The sequence below is a fragment of the Dipodomys merriami genome, unplaced genomic scaffold, assembly GCF_024711535.1.
Source record: "Dipodomys merriami isolate MVZ:Mamm:240054 unplaced genomic scaffold, mDipMer1.0.p SCAF_186, whole genome shotgun sequence".
Classification (NCBI taxonomy): domain Eukaryota; kingdom Metazoa; phylum Chordata; class Mammalia; order Rodentia; family Heteromyidae; genus Dipodomys; species Dipodomys merriami.
Window position 1 is genome coordinate 1859498 of NW_027203226.1, and position 6776 is coordinate 1866273.

Genomic DNA, 6776 nt, shown 5'->3' on the forward strand with positions numbered 1-6776 from the left:
GCAAACTGAGCATGAGTTATATTCAAGCCCCAAATTGGGATAAAGAACTTGTCCTTAGAATAATACTATGAGAAACAGAATTATGAATAGGAAAGCAGAAACAAAAGAAATAAACTTATTCATACAGACAAGGCTTCCCAAAATGAAATATGGCTTAAACTGTAATATTTAGGGTTTTCCTCCTATACAGTAGAAATAAATGGTATTTTGATTTGACAAAACTAAAGTGTAAAACTGTATGCAATAAATAATCACATTACTTTTATGTTTCCATAATTTAAATTTCCTACAAAGTTATAGAATAGTGTAGCTTTTGAAAATAAACCAATGTTGCACTTTCAAATATGATTATATATCCTTGCAAGTGTTGTCTAAAACTGATCTACACTGAAATGATTGCCATTGGTATCTTTCTCAAGATTCCAAATGTTTATACTTTCAGCTGACCTTCCACAAAACTCATACACCAAAATAACTTTTTAGTTTGTTCATGCAATCATAGGAATATAAATATATGTGTCAAAATGTTAATTACCTTAATCTGCTGTCATTAATTTAATATAACTAATACAATTAAGTATATACCTTGAGGAAAATAAGATTCTTCCTTCTAAATACATGCTTGCAGGCACACACACACACACACACACACACACACACACACACACACACACACATATATTTACCACTCTGACTCAGGTTAGATTCCTGACATTGGGTATCAGACACTTATCTAATAATCAACCTTTCCTGCACAGATATAAAATACATTCATGTCCCGACCCGCAGGACGTCAACGAGGGCAGTGAACCTAAGCGAGAAGGAATGAAGGGACAAGAGACACGAAGAAGGACAGCAAGACAAGGATTCTGATCAAGCTGCCAAATTTTATTTTTTCACACTGGGGTATTTATATGTTTAGAATAAGGAAGCTTTTTCATTGGGCATAGCAGCTGCAGGATGCTTGTTTAGGGCAGTGAAAAGGTGGTTGTTAGCAACAACTGGATGTTTGTATGGGGGGTGAAAAGGTGGTCTTTAGCAGCTACTAGGGGGTGAAAAGGTGGTTGTTAGCAGCTACTGGTATTTGTATGGGGCAGGATGAAAAGACCGGATTCTGTGAACAGCCTCCTGATGTTCCAGTGAGATAGTCAAGCCTATCATGCAGATAGACTCCCTGCAGGGCTCTCGACACATTCATACTTCCACAATACAAAATACCAGATCATTCAAAATAATGAAAATAATTAAAGAATCACCCAGCTCCTGTACCATCTACGCCCTGATTTCATTCATTTATGTCAATACATTTTTCATATCATAATTAAAATATTTTTGAGTCTCTCATTAGCAGACAAAAATGTTATCATACAATAGGAAATGTAAGTAAAATTACTTTTCCCTGGGTAATCTTTTATATATATTATCAAAGACTTCGGTTTCCTTGTAGAGTCTGCTTCTGGCATTTTGCCCTAATGTCTAATATTAAATTACAAAGGACATGCCATATTCCTCCGTTCATTTTTCCTAAAGGTTATGCTATGGAGTTGAATCTGATTTGCTTGCTTATTCTAAATTAAATTTTCTCAACAACTTGAATTATTGTTTATGTTACTCCTAAACCATTTGAAATATCAAAAAGAACTGGAAATTCACTTTGACAATGATTTGTGAATGGCAACAATGCTTGTGGATGGAATGAAGGACTTGAATGATCTAGAGTTCCTTAAAAACGGCACTGTTCTTTAAAGGGCTGATCATTTAGTAAGCTTTAAAGTGTGGTCTTATTATTTCATCTAAGAAGATAAAAGTATGCTTTTCATCACATTTTTGCCTTCAAAGCACTAAAATTATTTCCTTTGTACAGTTCAGGCCCAGCTACTACTGCAGTGAAACCCACAAACAACTGCACAGCTGTGTTAGCTGCTCTAGAATTTGAAATTTTCTTCCAGTAGCCCTAGTGATTTGAGCCCAGATTCATGGGATAGTCACATAATCTACAGTTACAAATCACCACAATATACAAAGACTACATGCAAAATGAGGTTCAATTTTTTTCTTTGTTGTTTTCTTTTTGTCTTATTGATTGTCTTTTAAGGAGCTAGGAGCTGTGTATTTCTCATTATTGTTGATGTGACTTAAATAAATTACCAGATTTTTCAAATAAAATAAAGAGATAAAAAATACATATTTAGTCACAAAATAAAGCTAAACATTTGAGTGATTTTTTTTTTATTCTAGTCCTGTTCTCAGTTATCTTCATATAATGTCGAGGTGAGTCAAGCATATGTATAAATTGACATGTATAAGCACACAGAACTCTGGAATCTTTAGATTTTGATTTCTATATCAACTTCACCTAGAAAAGAAAATTATCACTCGGTTCATGTCTTAAGTAATCTACTTAATACGAGTTTTAATCATTTTTTTCTTTTAAAATAAATTTTTGCCAATCCTGGGTTTTATTTATTTTTCTTTCTTTATTTATTATTTTTTAAATTGTGAAAATACCATACAGAGGGGTTACAATTACATGGGCAAGGTAATGACTACATTTCATATCAAGCATTGTTGCCTGCTCCTTTGTTTCCCCTTCCCATTCCTTCCAATCTCCTCGTTGGTATAATTTGTGGAGGGGAAGGGAAAAATAAATTGTTTAAATAGGGATACAGGTGGACCCATTGCAACAATGAGATGTACAAGATGTTATGTCGAAAAACCAACTTTACAAGTTTTATTAATTTTATCAATAGATCTCATAATCTATGGAATTGATGCATTGCATAAGTATTTGATATATTATTTCCACTGAATTAATATTACATTTATTTTATTTTTTTGCACATGAAATAATTACATTCTTGAGGATAAAACATCCCTGTTTTTCATTTTGGTTGCCAAAGTGGAAGTATTAGACATTTTGAAATTTTAAATTTAAATTTGAACCTTCAAATTTCACTAGGACGCCGGGCACTGGTGGCTCACGCTTGTAATCCTAGCTACTCAGGAAGCTGAGATCTGAGGATCGCGGTTCAAAGCCAGCCCAGGCAGGAAAGACCGTGAGACTCCTATCTCCAATAAACCACTAGAAAACCGGAAGTGGTGCTGTAGCTCACATGGTAGAGCGCTTGCCTTGAGCTGAAGAGCTGAGGGACAGCGCCCAGGCCCAGAGTTCAAGCCCCATGACCGACAAAAAAAAAACAAAAACAAAAACAAAAAAACAAATTTCACTAGGACTTGAATTGTGTTACTTACAACTTTAATGTTAAAATAAAGAGCATTATTAAATAGAAAGCAACATTATAAGTTATCACACCTTAATCCCTGAATTGACTTAATGATAAAAAACAATTATATTTATATGACATATATGCTTTTATTAATCGCTATTTACAAGTATGTATGTATGTATGTATACATACATATATACACATAAATATTCAAATTCCATTCATCCATCAGAGACAATAATATTGTACCATTCTTAAGGAAAATGAAACACGCAGAAATAATAATGTTAAGTGAAATTAACTGCACCCAGAGAAACTTAGGTTTCCTCACTTGTGGTAGATAGCAGCTGCTTCTAAATGTAAATTTATAAACATTTATTAAACATACTGGATGGTATGCAAACAGATACAAATGAATTATCTGAAGTGTCAGAGTCTATGTAGTGTGAAAATATCATTCTCTTAAAAGATTAAGTCAAAGCCCAACAAAATAAATGCCAGTAAATGTGTAGTGCAAGAGAGGACAGTGGGGGGCAATGTGAGAGGGGTAGGAAATTGAAGGGGAAAAGGAGAGGCAAGAAACCATTGCATACTTCCCAGAATTGAAATATACAAAGCAAGGGGTAGTGTGAAATTGGGGTGAAGATGTTCTAGTGGTAACACATTTCCAGGTGCATTGTACACATAAACTGCTTTGTTAAATGGCAAGTAATTCCATACATAACATAATATTGAGATACGTAAAGACTGGGCTTGATTGGGAGGGATGGATGAGAATGTTGAAATGGGTGAAATTGATCAAGATGCTCTGTATCCATAAACTGTTTCAGTGAATGGCAACTCCTTTGTACAAGTAGTTAAAGATATTAAAATATTCAAAAATTTAATTATGATTGTTGAATAGAGAGTTTAACCTCAAGTCAATTCCCATTTAAAAATATTTTTAACCTGGAGGTTTGGAGAATCAAATTCCAATAATAAAACATTATGAATCTTTTTTCTGAAAATTTGAAATTTAAATAAAAATTCCTTTGCTTTTTGTCAGCTATTGGGCTGCTATAAGAGAATACTTCAATGTAAGTGGCTTAAAAACATCAGGAGTATATTACCCATACTCTAGAAGCTTGAACATTGGTTATAAAAATGGTTATTCAAAGCAATTCCTTGTCTTATGGGGGGTCTACTTTCTGGTTCATTATAATTTATTTGCTGGACGTTCACATGGCAGAGTAGTTATATTGGGCTTCTTTTATCAGGATCATTATTTCAGGGTCATCTCTGAAAAGTTGATTCTAATGTCACCAGACAGGGAATACAATTTCAAAATGTGTATCTGGAAGTAGTTACATCGTCCAATATATTTTGCAACTTTTGCTTTAACTCTTAGTGTAGTGTATCATTTGGATATTATTTCATAAGAAATAATAACTTAAGGACAAACCTATATCGTGTAAATTATGTGAATGATTCTTCTTAACAATGGGAATAATTATAGTAATGGCAAAGTGAAGTACGATTGTTTAGTGGCTCTTGAATCACATCATAGGTAATCATGTAAACATGGTGCAATATTTCTAAGGCCCTTCTGATGTATTTGAACAATCTCCAATGAGTTAATTGCTTTCAGAAATACAGATCTCCTTTGCTTTTAATTACCGTCTGCTATTAGGACTCCCACAGACACCAAAATTAGAGGATGCTAATTTCTCTGAAAAAATACATAATGTAATTGTTATAATTAATATAACATGAAGAATGTAATATTATTAGCATTATAAATACCAGAGTTCACATTATATAATACATTGACATCCTTTGGTTACATCAATTTTTAGAATATTTATAACTAAATGTAAATTGTTTGCAAATAGTTATTTAATGATGTATAAAAAATGAGAAAAAGATTTGTGTACATATTTACTACAGATGCAAACAGATTCAGGTGGTTATTTATGATCCCTCATTTGTTGGTTTCATTCATGCATAGAGAACATGCAGAAAAGTGGCAATTGAAACCTTGCATTTACTAAAGAGTTAACATACATGAAATTTATGTTCTGCTAAATATCAGATTTTATAAATTAAATTGTTTTTGTCCCTTCCTTCCTTCCTTCCTTCTTTTCTTCTTTCCTTCCTCCCTCCTTCCCTCCATCCCTACGTCTCTCTTTCTCTCTTCTTTCTTTCTCTTTCTTGTTTCTTTCTTTCTTTCTTTCTTTTTTCTTCCATTCTTCATTTCTTTTTTTTACTCAGAATACTTCTTAACACTATAGAAAAAATACCAAATGTTTTACTCCAATGTGTTATGAGGAATTATAACTATTAAATAGATTAATATTAATTTTAATAACCTAAGCTATATCTTAAAACAAAAAAACTAAAAACCACTAAAAAGCACTTCACAAAAATGCAGGATATGTAACAAATATTACTTTTCATGTCATTGTTTATTTCTTCAAACTAAAATAAGAATTTAGACATAATATTGTACATGTCTGTGTGTGTGTGTGTGAGAGAGAGAGAGAGAGTGTGTGTGTGTGTGTGTGTGTGTGTGTGAGTGTTTTGTTCTTGTGATTTGAACTCAAGGCCTATCCTTTACTTTTATTCACTCAAGGATAGTGCCCTAACATTTGATCCACAACTCCACTTCTGGCTTTCTGTGTGTGTGTGTGTGTGTGTGTGTGTGTGTGTGTGTGATTAATTGAGATGTGTCTCACAAACTTTCTTGCCAAGGCTGGCTTTGAAGTCCAGCTTCCAGAATAGCAAGGATTAGAAGCTTGAGACACTCATATTCAGCACAGATATAATATATCTAAGAATAAAATAAATTTCTTATTATTTGAATTCCAGAGGTCAATTTAACAAATTAACATTTAGATATTTATTTAGTTATTAAATCTGAACCTGTACTGTGGAAAAATACTTTTCATTTTTATGAAAAAATATGCACTAAAGGTTTCAATGACAGAATCTTTGGACAAATTGAATACTCTATTATTCAAAAGCGACAAAAGGATCATTAATCAAATTTCTCATGTAAGCTAAAATCAATAGGATCTATCAGGCTGACTGAAGCAATTTGTCATTAACTTTAAATTTTATCTATTGCAGCTACATGATTTTCTATTCTTTTTACCCTAAACTTTTTTGACATAAAAATTTAGATTCATACATTTTTTTGAATATGCAGAAATCTTAGTTACTGGTCATGTATTTCTGAGATTTGAGTACCAAGTCATTTCAGAGAAACACTGAATTTCATATGTTTTATGTCAACACTGATTTTTAGAAATTGAATCAATCTCAATATAAGCTAACTAAAGCAAAATATTCTATGACTTATCCAATTATTCCTATATATTTGAATATAACATTATTGAATGGCAGGAAATTCATATTATACCTACTCTCTATAGAAGTTATAGTATTCATTTTTCCTTCAACTAGAAAGAATGAACCTCACTATAAATGACAAAAAACTTGAATATAATGCCATAAAATTATGAAAAATTCAAGTCATTATGAGTTAGATGAAATAGTCATTTTTGAAGA